This window comes from Melospiza melodia, chromosome 2 (genome assembly GCF_035770615.1).
Source record: "Melospiza melodia melodia isolate bMelMel2 chromosome 2, bMelMel2.pri, whole genome shotgun sequence".
NCBI classification, from domain to species: Eukaryota; Metazoa; Chordata; class Aves; order Passeriformes; family Passerellidae; genus Melospiza; species Melospiza melodia.
Window position 1 is genome coordinate 69,850,031 of NC_086195.1, and position 13,561 is coordinate 69,863,591.

The 13,561-nt window shown below is 39.7% G+C and overlaps 1 protein-coding gene across 22 annotated transcripts in view; it reads left to right on the forward strand.

Annotated features, from left to right (window-relative positions):
* Positions 1-13,561, forward strand: part of DLG2 (discs large MAGUK scaffold protein 2) — a 984,895-nt gene that overhangs the window by 661,966 nt on the left and 309,368 nt on the right. The gene's annotated exons all lie outside the window — the stretch shown is intronic.

The following is a 13,561-nucleotide window of genomic DNA, read 5'->3' on the forward strand; positions in this document are numbered from 1 at the left end:
CATGAGGATGTGATGGCTCTGCTGTATGTTCTGAGTCATCTCCGGAGTGGTCTGTTGCTTTAGAGCCTGAAACAAACATACAGATCCCTTGATGGCGTTCTCAAATACATGGAGCATCTCCCTTAAACAAGGGGAACCATAGAAGTGCTTGTAATGGTCTTTCCTTATGGACCAAATGCAGAAAGGCTTCCATCTATCAAAGAAGCTGCCATCTTGCTGTTGGTTGTGCAGCCTGCTAATGCTCCCAAAAAGCCAATTTAACTGGAAAAACTTGGGATAAAATTATGATGCTTTCATGGTTTCAGCATTGAAATCAGCTCTGAGAGCCTTTGCCAAAAACAGATGCTCTAAAATTTATAAAATGTACCAGATGGTAACAACATTTTTCCTGAAGCCTTTTCCTTTAATTCAAAGCTAAAAGTAAGGGGAATTGGCCAGTTTAATGAGCAAATTTGAGATATTTCTTATGCTACAGTAATAATTTGATTTTGGAAATTATTTATTTTTTTTTCACTATGATAGTGATGAGGAGTCATGGTGGTTGGCAGTGCCTGAAGAATTTAGTTTTAACTGAGAGTACAGGTAAAAGGAATGGGTCTAATATCATGTGACTTTATGACTAAAATGCAGCTATCTACTCCTAAGCTAGTCTCAAGAAAAACCTAAGCATTTCTACGTTGTGATTAATTTCATCCTAAAGCCAATGCCTAAAATAGAACAGAATAATAAAAGAGCCTCTATTTTCATTAGTGACTCAAATGAAAAGGAGTTTCTTTGCCTAGTCCAGCTGTATTGATCTGTATTGTAATGTCTGTGTTGGGCCAGATGAGCTTCATGGAAAACGCAGCATGAAAAAACAGCAGTGTTTGGAAATCGTATAAAATAGACATGATGAACAACATAAAAGGGGTCTTAAACCTGAAACTGTCTTTCTACTAAAAAAAGAATTCCTTGCAAAAAACAATGGTATCTTTTTAGAGAATTTTTAATTACATATGAAAACCTTTTTAGTTCAAGCTATTAAGAAGACAGAAGCAATTGCAGTATTCTGCTATCTTTGTAAAAAATCAAATATTTCATAACTCATCCCTGTATTAAACAACTGCTGTAGATTCTACTCATGATTATTTCTGTGTTGTAAACATCTTGGAAAGACCTTCTAAACCCACAAAAAGTAGCATACTAAGGAAATTCATTAATCGTTTTTAAGATTAGATATGGCAAACTTTGTGTTTTGTAATCTAAGTTTAGCAGTACAAGTATAATTATCTTATTACTAAGACTTATATAATGTTTTAAACATATATTTGGTATGGGCATTCTTCCTACTCTCAGATTTTAGGAAGATTCTCCTTTCCTTGTTTTATCTGGCAAATGGGTTTCACTTTGCTGCAAAGTCACAATTCTGTCACTTTTTAGGAACACCTGAAAATGTAGTTATCAGTGGTCATTACTGGTATGTCCCTGAAGGGCCATATCCTGGGACAGTCTTCACTGACTTACACAATAATTCATTTTTCATAACAGAGAGTTTATCAGCTGGGGCCACTCTGTAGGAACAAAAGCTTAACAACGTGCAAAAACAACTACTAAGGGTAGTGATAACATAGGTTTCTTAGCAAAATCCCAAATTTTAATTATCTGAGAATGGGAGATTGGTGTTTATTGGCTGAAAAAATATATACCTTTTTTGTCTACTTTTCTTTCACACTCTACCTGAAGATAATCTACATTATATAGCAGTGTGGGCTGTCTGAACTGGCTTCTATATCTGCTGTCTGGTTTTAATCATAAAAGGCTGTAAAATCACTTCCACTGCATTTTACATGATGTCCCTTTGATCTACCTTAGCTGAGTGAAGTTCTTCAAACAGTAAGACTATGTAAGCAACCTGTAAGAAATTGACTTCATGCTCCAGAACCTTGGGAATATTTTACATGAATGCATGGGTTGACAGTGGAGGAGTAGGTCAACTGAAGTTTCACCTAAGTCCAACAAAAGCAAATGCAGCCTAGTGCACCTGGGAAGGCATAACTCTTCAGTGGTAGATGTACAAGTACATAAATATCAGATATAAACACCTGATGGGAGGGAGTGAAGATAAAGAAGCCAGACTTTTATCAGTGTCCAGTAACAGGGCAAGAAGCAACAGACAACAAGCACATGAAATTTCATCTTATCATCAGGAAAATCTTTTTTTATGGTAAGAGTTGCTGGACACAGGTAACTCAGAGAAGTTGTGCGGTATCCATCCTTGGAGATATTTTATGGTTAAACATGTTCCTGGACAACTTGAAGCAAGTAAACTTGCTTCAGTGAAGAGGGTTTGACAGTGGGCTCTCAAGAGATGCTTTCCAACTTAAATGACACTGTGGTTCTTAAATTTGGCCTCTGCCAGCAGTGTGCTCTGGCAGCACCTTAGACCAGCATCAAGGTGAGCAGAGATGCACAAAGAAAGGACAGGAAGCAACAGTCACATGTTGCAATAAGGAAAATTCCACTTGTGTCTGAGGACAAAAAAAAGAGATCTCTTTAATGTAACTTGTGATTCCATGGGATTATGGCATCTTTCTTCTCCGAGAGGTTCAAAATTCATCTGGATAAATTCCTAAGCTATATGATTGACCTTTCAAATTGGTCCTGCTTTGGGCAGGAGATGGGACTAAATGACCTCCAAAGGTCCCTTCCAACCTGAATTGTTCTCCAAATCTACAGATTACTCTTGTTAATAAAACCTGAGTGTGAGACTGCAACAAAGGTGATTAAATTCCTGGAGCTTTCCTTTAATGGAGGAAAACCTTTTATTCCTTTTATTGACAGTAGGTGCAACGTGTAGTACAGGTTTGTATCCCTTCATGACCCATATCTCTGCTTTAAAAATAGCAATAATTATCAGTCACTTTAGACTTCACTCATCTTCATAAAAATTCCCTTTTTTGAGAGACTTCTTGAAGTTTCAAAAACCAGAGTTGCACAGAACCACAGGACATCTCAAGTTGGAAGGGATAATAAGGATAATTGAGTCCAACTCCCTGCTTACTTCAGGACTACTACTAAAACTAAACCATGTAACTGAGAGCATTGTCCAGATGCTCCTTGAGCTCTGTCAGGTGTGGTGCTGCAACCATTTCGCTAGGAAGCCTCTTCCAAGGATGGACCATGCTTTGAGTGGAGAATCTTTTCCTCATATCTAGTCTGTATTTCCCCAGAGCAGCTTTGTTCCTTTTCCTCATGTCCTGTTGCTGGTCACCAGACAGGGGTGACCAGCACCCCCACCAGTGCTCTCCCCAAGGAGGTACTAATGGATATGTTTATGTACTACTCTCCCTGAAATTCCCTGTTCTACTGGCTGTAGAACAGTGTAAGAACCATCACACTGCACAACTCAGATTTTAGAAGACATTTAGATCAGTACACTATTGCTTCATCTTGCAGAATAAAGCTGCGGATATAGTGTAAGTTAAATATGTAGTAAGTAATAAAAAATATATCACTTGATGGAATTTTAAGAACAATTTTATATTCATTTGTTTAGCTAAATGGGACTATAACAACCTTGGAACTAAATGGAGATTTTTTTTTCCTCTGAATGCTTCATGCCATATTTCTCTGAAGATTGGAGTTTCAAGTCAGGGATAGACAGAGAATATAAACCCTCTGAAAGTAGCAGTCATTCCCACTGAGTTGAGAAAGAATTTCTCTCTACAGTTTGATCTTTTAAGACTTTTGATGCATAAAAACTTCTTCTTCTCTCTCATTAATGTTGGTTGTCAATGGGCAAACATCTACTTTTTAATATAGAAGCTCTGAATTTGGACTTTTCTTCTCTGGAAGAAAGAGAATTCCAGTACTTACAGCTCAGTGCCTTGTTTTATTTGTATTTGCATCAGAGAAAAAAAAACAGTGTTTCTTTCATTTGCTTACATAAAGCAAAGAACTTCAATGTATCATATTCAGTAGTTACTTCTTTTGGATTATCCATTATAAGTGAACCTCTGGCTTCTAAAAGGCAACACATATAAAACCATTAATCTTTCTGTGGAAACAAGAGGGATCAGCTTTTGGAACTGGAAGCACAGTTTAGTGGCAGAACTTTATTGGGGGGAGGAAAATGACTTAAAGAATGACGCAAAGCTTTCAATTATGATCAAGTTTAAAAGAGCACAGACTCACAAAATATTAATACATTTTTAGCAATCATAAATCAAAACTATTTTGAGTCAAGAATCAGTCTTGCTGATTATAGTTTCTTGCAGTCTAAATTTGATTTTATGGTAGAGCTAACTTTCTCAAAAAGCTTTCTTGCTCTACAGGAATGAGAGGGTCAGATGGGTTTCTTATATATTGCTATCAAAAATGCACTTTTCCTTCTTGAAAAGACAAGTTTGAAAATGAGAGTTTTTAAAGGTCTTAGGATCTAAAAAAGTAAATAAAACCATCTTGTATGGAACAAGAATTCAAATCTGACATTTTATACCAATGACTTGGTCACAGGAATCTCATAGGAGCCTATGATACTCAAGTCAGTTATTGCATATGTGACAGAATATTAATGAGGGGGACTGTGAGGTAGATTTGGACAGTCTTGAGCTTCACTTTCAAGGGTTAATGTTGAACTTTTTGAAGTTATTTTGAAGTTTAAGCCTGAGATGTACTCAAGAGGAAAGAGGGTTGATACAGGAACTGAGTCCAAGGGAAGAAATTGGCTGTGCCTGGGAGGATGCACAGTGCCCTGGTTAGCTGCCCAGACCTGTGGCTGTTTCCTTCATTCTTTCTTCTAGGAAACTGATTTCCAATCTCTTCCCATTTGTGAACCTATCAATTGTTTTTCCTTAAAAGCACAGACATTTGTAAGGAGAACTTCAACATGTTGAGAAAAATCAGATCAATTGAGAGTTGCCTTTGGCAGACTAATCAGAAGCAGCACTGGTAGCCCCAGCTAGCTGAATGTCATTGGTTAAAATGTTCTAAGGCTGTGCATTGATGTTCTTTCATTAGTTAATGTATCTTTCCTTTTCTTTAATTACTGACTGCTAGGAGATTTTGTGTTGTAAAACTGCAGCATTTTTAGGCATGCTGTGTTGCCCAGTCATCACCCTGCCAGTTTTCCCCATTGGATTTCCCTCCTGCCCTCAGCTCTCAAAGTGACTTGGTGTGAGGAAAGGAGCATTACACACATGCTAATGGCAGGAGACAAGAAGCAAAATAACTTGCCTTCGGTCATCCAGTAAATCAGGGAGAAAGTTTGGAATAGAGTAGTGATTCCTTCTCTCATGTTTCTGTGCCATAAAGTCTTCAGTTAAATGCCTACCAGCAAAGGCTCTAAACAAATTAGATTGATATTCCCTTTGTTGTCAACTAACCTGCTGTCAAGTGTCAAAGATTATAAATTTACGTAGCTATATGTAGCAACAGAGGAACTCTGAAGACCCTGTCTCATGGATATTTGTGGGGGAAAAAAAAAGATTGTGTTCTGATCAAAATTTTAAAATAAGTCTGTGTTTCACTAAAATGAAACAGAGAGGAAAAACTGTTATTTCATGCTATTAATTCAAAGCTCAAAAACTGGAATTGAAAAACACTGAAGCCCAGATCTTTCCAGCAGCAGGCACACAGTTGTTACCACTTGGTGTCCACTTGTAGCTCTAGATTGCTTGCTAAAAACTGAATTGAAAATGATGCTATGAGGCCTTTTCAGATTAATGTGAAGAGCCCTTCCCAGGCGGGATCGTGTTCTTTACAAGCGTGTCATGTGCCTCTACTACAGCTGGGGAATTGGCTTTATTCCACCATCCTTATATATGAAAACAGAAGTGTGTCTGCTTTGTGATTAGCTGCCTAAGTCCCTGTTAACTTCTGATCTTGTACTAAGCCTATCAGTACCAGGTCTATGCGCGTTGCAATGGCACACAGCTTGTTCAGGATGTTGTTATAATTACGGTGCTGCCACAAAACACTGATTCATATCTGCGCTGTTTACAGGCCTTTGACAATGCTATTAGTTCAGTACATAATTTAGCAGTAAGTTAATAAAGAGGCATTCACCCTATTAGGCAAAGCATGCTTGCTTTGCAGACAGTCATACATTAGATCATGAAATATTGACTGTTCACTCTGTCCTGGTTTGTGTTAGGAAATTTGATCTTATTAACTCTGTTTGTCTGTGTAGCTGTATCTTTTTTGAGCTACCATGGAATTGAAAAATAAAAAGAATTACCATGTGCAATCTACATGAAAAAGGCAGGTCACAAAATCCAAATCTGATTTTCATACGTTATTTTCAAAGTTGAACACATCTTACTGTAGCGCACATATTAAGTTAACAACTTACATATCTTATCATCAGTGGAATATTGGACCATGTAATTTTGTTCTCTATCCTCTGCACCACTTCATTTTTGGTTGGCTGAATCCTTCTTTCTCTCATTTTCCTATGTGAATTTTGCCTTCTTTCTTCAGTATTGCAGATCCCCAGTGCGTCTCTGAATTGGTTTATACTGTATTATTTATCATTATTTATATTATGCTTTTCCTATTTTGAAAATAGGGTTATAGGCTGTAAAAATCCTTTTATGAGATACAAGGAAAGTGAAACTATTTTTTAACAGCCGAATTGTCAGGCAAAGAGGATAGAAGTTAATGAGTAATGAAAGGTACCTCTCTGCATTGTGGTATTTGAAGCTGATGAATTTTATAGACTCTTTATAGACATCGGTGATGGACATTTTTACAGAAGTTTTCCTTTGTAGCACAAAGCATCAGTACCTTCTTCCCCCGTACATTTCTGAGCTGTTTTCCATTAATTGAATTCCACTGCTTGTGACTAACACTGAAGCAAATTAGCATGGTACTAGGACTCTAGCTTATGTAATGCCCATTGCACTGGAAATTCCCTGCAGTGGTACTGAACTGGTTAACTGGAGGTCTCTCTCCAAAGAGTTCTTTCATTACCCATCCTGTCTGAATTACAGTCACCCCAGAGTGCCGCAGTAGCAGAACAGCATCATGCAGCCAAATCTAAGTGATTGTTTCATCAACATGTTTGCACTAATACTGCAGTTACGAGTTTAGGTAGCTCAGTGACAATTCATCTGGAAGAAGCTTTCTGTGGTTGCATACCTTAGAAATCATCAGCTTTCTGTGGACTCTAGTATTAGTCAAGGAAAAAAAATTCACATCTCTTCCTGTACTCAACAGGTGTAACACTCTAGGGTACCACTGAATTTTTCATTTCTTTCAATTTTCATGAAACCTGAAAATACTGTTTTAGATTAAAAAATAAACTGACTTAAGTGACCATTAAAAAAAATAAAAAAGTTCCTTTTAAGCAGCAAATATCTAATTTTAAATATTCTAAGAAAAAACTTGGTCAACATTTTGTTTCTGACAGCCAAAACCACTAGTACATGGTGAGACAGTTCATACTCTGTCAACACTCCTGGCTGCGGTTTGCATAAAGAATTTGGACTTTCAGACTTCAGCCAAGACATATTTTATGACAGTACATCATCATTGCTACATTCCTTACTGCACTTTTACTGCAGCTGTTAGAGCAAGGGTGCCCCAGAATATTGGAGTTTCAGTATCAAATTTGCAAGATGTAGGAAAACTTTGTTTCTATGTGCTACTCATGTCATGCCAGCCTATATGTTCCTCCAAATGATAGCAACACAAACAACCAGCTTGGTGTTTTCTCTGTGAGGTACCTTTTTGCACTCTACTCTGAGTTGCAGCTGTGTTGTATGCAACCTAATGGTACTGATGCTCTGAAGCTGGTGGAGGTTCTTACTGAACTTACTGAACAATGTGTTTTCTCCTCCTCCATTTGTTTTAAGGCTGCACCTATGCTGGGAATAGCTATTCCAATCACACCTAAGCAGGAGGGAGGGTTTTCTGCTTGTCGGTGCAAGCACAGCGCTGCTCGTTTTGTGCTCAACTTGCTGGGCCTGATCTTTGGTAACACTTTTCTTCTTTTGTGCCCAAGTTTCCCCATTTGTAAAATGGATGCAGTGATCATTATCTTTGCCTCACGGGGGTTGTTGTGAAGCTAAAACGAGTTCATATTTGCAAAACCCTTTGAGAGCCCCAGATGAAAAGCACTTGTAAAAATCCTGAACCTGGGATTGCCTCCTGGGTTATCTGTTGTAACTGGTTTTCCTGCACAAACCTGAATGTGCTGCAGTCTCTGCTGGTGTCAGCTGGGAGGATTTTAACTCAGATTGAGGAACAGCTGAGCAGTTCAGTGCCTTCAGCAGGCAAAGCACACCTTGGTCCCAGGTCAGTGTCTCGGCCGTCCCCTGGCTGGACACGCCGCAGCCTGGCCCAGGGCGCTGCCATTCCCCGGGCTCTGGGCCCACAGCCCCCGTGGCACTGGGGACAGCTGGACCAGGGGCTCCGAGGGCAAGTCAGGGCTGCAGAGCCAGAGCTGTCCCTGCCCTCACCACACCTACAGCACCTGGCCCGCGGCACTTCCAGTACCTGCCAAGCAGCCCTGCAGCTGGGAGGAGTTTGGCTGCTTCCTGATGCCCTCATTCATCCTAGGCTTTACAGAGATTTGTTTTCTTTCCCTTTCCTTTATCCCAACACCTTCCTCTCACAACACCCCACAGCTACCTACACCTCCTTCTGCTCATCCTTCACGTCTCCAGTGTTCCACTCCGGCCTCAGCTGTTGACAGGCAGATATGAGTCCTTGTCGTGGGAGCAGCAATTTTCCTTCTGGCCACCATTAGAGGCTGCCAGAGCTGCCCGGATCCAGCCGAGCCAGCAGCAGTGCTGGATGTACTGGGAACTCCAGCACTCGGCTGCTAGTAGGAGTAGTTGCTGAAGGAAAGCATCGTTCATGGCACTGGCAGGAGACGAGACGCAGAGAGACTGAGGATAACTTGGGAGTTAGAGAACGGACAGAGGAATGGAAAAATGTGGTAAGAGCTAATCAAAACTGAGGATTAAGCTGGATGAGAAATATAGAGGGAGAAGAAATGCAGGGTGGGGCAATGTTTTGGGAGAGGGGAATAGAAAAGGTAAACATTAGTTCCTATAATTCTTGCAAGAGGTTAATAAAATTCGATACAAGTTTGAGCGCATTTAAGAGAATGCTTATGGATCCCCTTCCAGTCCCAGCATCCTGCCCACCCTTCGCATGCCCCCTCCCCTTCCTGCTTTGTCCTGCCCATGCTTCCCTGTCTGCTTCCTCAGCCATCCCCTTGCTGCCATGGAACACAGACATTTAAACACAGCTGTGGGCTGGCTGGGGCTGCTGGCTGGGCAGTGTCTGCAGGCATTAACCTGGTGGAGCTGCTGGTCTCAGTCTCCTTGTGCCCGTGTCTGTTCTGCACTGCTGAAAATCTTTTGCTTTTAGTAAAGTCGTGCTTCATTTCCAGTAAGTTGAGGTGGGAAGCAGATCTGCAAAGTGAAAAATTTTCTTCTATGTTTGGACAATTATTTTGATTTGTCTTTTATACTTGTGTGTCTGGTTCACTTCCAACCCAGCAGCTTTACCTGGATGTATGTTTGTGTATTGGAGTCCCAAACTCTGTTTGAAGAGGATGCTAATTATGCAGAGGACATTTTGAAATGAATAATGTGGGAAGTGTAAGATCATAAACTCTGTACAAAATTACCACAGGTGTGGCTTACCTAGCAAGAGAGTTAATTTGCCTTGAGTTATTCTGGCCAAGCAATAACTGAGAGCTTGATGGCACAGAAAATAATTTCATTATAAATGATTTAGAACATCTGTACCTCCAAACTCATTATGCAGTGACAGGGTATCATTCTGCTTTCAGGATGTTTGTGATAAAGGAAAATAAATGATGAAAGAAGAGGTCCTCCTGCTGTAGATGTACTTAAACTTGAGTTTTATTCTAGAAGTTTATGCTTGAGTCTGTGTACAAATTGAATGGGTGTCAGGTGCTCCTCCCCTCAAGCCCATGTAGCTACACCCTGTGAGATGAGCTACCATCAGTTAATAACTACTCCCCATGCTCAAAGTGAGCATTAGGAGATGCAGCTCTCCTGGGAGGCATCAGACTGAGTGGGCTTTTGCTTCTCTCCTTGTGCTGCATGGGGATTGTATGTGAGACGTTTTTAACCTCTTGGATTTTTACCAGACACAGAAAGAACAGAACTTCATTTTAGTGTTGTTGGCTCAGCCATCAAGTAGATATATGAGAAATTTTATCTGCATAGGTTGTTTTTCTTTTGGTTTTTTTTTTTCCAATGGCAAAGATTTAGAGGATTACATTTGCAGCTGATTTAGAATATACTGACATTTTTAGCACCTGAATATTATCGACCATCTTGCATTCTGCCTTTATGAGTAGATTTGAAATAATACCAAGTCAATATTGTACCAAATTTCAAAATTAATATTGATTTAGAAATCAATAGTGGGACACTATTATTGTAATCATTTTCATAAGAAATTTTATTATTTGAAGCTGAAGTTTCTTAAATTATATGAATGATCATTGCATGGTATTAGTTTTGACGTTTTGGTAAGAAATTCATTCCTACAGCTAAAAATTGCCTTGAATCTCTTTACCAAGTGATTTTTTTTAATCAGGAATTTAAAATATAAATAATTACTGCATTTGGCAGCATTACATTTTTAAAAGTTTTCAGTGCATGTGTCAACATATTTAAATTACACTGTTTCTTTATTTGGCTTGTAGTAATTTAAATAACCTATTTCTCCGTTGCCCTTGTGATCATTTCTCAATGGAGTGTTGGGCTGCATCACTGCATAAATTTTGCTATCTTCAAATTCCAGGTCTAAGAAGACTTAAGAATATTATACTGAAGCTGAGCAAACATTTTTTGGTACAAATTTAGGTCTAAATGGCTTTTAAGTGCCAAAGGAAAAGAGCAAATCAGGGCTGCCTTAATTCAAAAAAGTAGTGGCAAAAATCACCTTTGGGGGGAACCTGCATTCACTGTCCTCTCTCTGGGGAATGTGAGGCTCCAGCTTCCAGAGGACTAGTCAGACCACTAAACTGAAGGGGCTCTGAAATCAATGTGGTTTTTTTTTTTCCTCTCAAGGGTCTTTCACTTCCTCAAAGACAAGTAAAGGTTACGTGGGCCAGAGCAGCCTTGCAGTGAGTGTGGTGTTTTGAAAACAAAGTACAGGCTGTGGACCAGGGTCTCCTCTTTATGGATGTCCTGAGGACTGTGCAGCAGCAATCTTGCACATGGACCTGCATACGTTACTATGGTTGTTAGACTTCATCACCTAGAATCATGGAATGGTTTGGATTGGAAGGTCCAAAAACCCTCTAGTTCCAACCCCCCTGCCATGGACAGGGACACCTTCACTAGACCAGGTTGCTCAAAGCTCCATCCAACCTGGCCTTGAACGCTTCCAAGGGTGGGGCATCCTCAGCTTCTCTGGGCAACCTGTACCTCACTATCCTTACAGTAAAAGGTGTTTCCAAATGGTCTTCCCAATATCTAATCTAAATCAACCCTCTTTCTGTTTAAAGTCTGGCCTGTTGCTATATGCTCTTGTAAATTAATGTATGTAAAGATATCATCAAGTCAAAGCAGCAGGAAGAATTTCTGCTATCTTGCTTTGAGGATGCTTCCCGGGTGAGGAGCTGATTTAGAATTTGGGAATGGGATATTAAGACTGCAATCTTAAGACAGCATTGCATTATACAAAGTGCAACAGTTTCAATGATGGAAACAACAGGCAATGAAAGTGTTTTACTGAGATGACCTTGGAGAGAGCAGACTGTTGTTTTGTTTTTAGTTTCTCTGACTGCCTAATCTTTTTGTTTATTCAATTTTGTTTTCGTTCAGAGCTCATTAGATTGATTTTTTTTTTTTTTTTGCTTAACTGGAATATTTGTTCAGCATAAACCAATGCCATTTTTGTCAAGAACAAAAGGATGATAGAAAAAATTGACCTTAACTTTCCATTTTATTTCAGAGTTCAGTTGTAAATCTGTAGGTGTTACAGCCAAGAGGCATTCAGGTATATAGAAAGATGAGTGGTGGTGTTTCCATCTCTGAAATTAAATCAGTGTTACCAGTAGTTCAGCTATATGCCTTTGGCTTGAAGAGCTTGTCTAGCAAGGCCCTTTAGGATGAAAAATCAGGCATCACATGTAGGAGATTATGATGACCAGAGAACCTATGTCTGCTCTCCTCACAAGAAGATTTTGGGACGTTAAATGAAACTAGTAGACAGCAGGTCGAAATAACCACAAGGAGCATTTTTAGCTGGTAGCAAAGCTGTGAGATTCATTGATAAAAAACAGTGGGGATGTTGAGTTTTCATGAGTTTTGAAAAAGGTTAAATTAGTGTAAAAGAAATTATCCAGGGATATTAATTGGAAAAAAGAAAAAAAGTATTTTTGGAATGTACAGCAGCTGAAAATGTATTCTGGGTAAAAAACTGTGCTAATATTTTTCCTTTACCATCTGCTAAGGACCACAGTTGGAAAGAAACCCAGACTAGATGGAGCCCTGGTCTGGTTTATCACTTCACATAGCTTTTATCTTTCAGATGAGCAAACACCTAATTCCACACATTTTAGTTCCAAGCTTCCCTGTAGTGGGATCATTCTGGCCATAGGGGCAGCACTGTCTTCTTTAGGCCAAGGGCTGGATCTCTGTGTGAGCCACTGGGTGTTTGGTAGAGATGTGGTCAGAATGTTCAGCAGGGCAGCTCTGGTGCAGGTCTCCTTGCTGGCTGTCTTTCCTTGCTGCCTCGGCGTGTGCCTGCAGCAATCCTGCTACCAGGGGCCGAGGTTTTAATCTACTGAACAGGGTTTAGTACTAAAGGTTTGTGACTGCTCTCTTTTCTGTTTCTGTTCCTGTTGGGAGCCACTAATGATCCCCTCCTGAAATCAATCTCTGTATGTCAGGATGTGCAGGAGCTCACGGTAGTGCTAAATGAGCTCAACATTGCAGAGCTGCATTAATATTGCCATTTACCTGTGGTAATTGGCTGTAGACATATGGAAGATATTGAACTGGCTGGATTTCTACTCTAGATCTACTCTGTCAGTATCTGTGCTGGCTTGGATATCTCGGGGATTTCAGTGTGCCAGTTTTGATGTAATATGATGTATCTTTGAGGTCAGATTTCAGATATTAGGTTGGAGAATATTTTCAGCCAAGAAGTATGTGTGTATATACACACACACACACACACACACACACACACACACACACACACACACACTCCCTAAACCAGACACCCTGTGATAAAGGCATTCCAAAGACATTCCACCTAAAAGGACAAAAGGATCTCTTTGGAGTGGCAAAAAGGCTTAACTCAGAGAGAGCCCCAGCTTTGTCCAGGAAGTTCTCAGAAACAGAGTAGAATGCAGAAAGGATCCAAAGTCCTTTAAACAATAAATAAACTGCTTTTTAGCCAATTTTGTGTCTGGAGTGCAGTCTTACAGCTGAGTTTAAGGCCTTTAAGTAAAAGAAAGGGAGAGATTTTAAAAAAGGAAATGCTGATGCATCCTCTGTTGAAACTGTGTGAATAGGAAGATATTCAAGCTTCTAAATATATTTTCTTCTAAGAGTCTAAAGGCTGCAGGGACTTT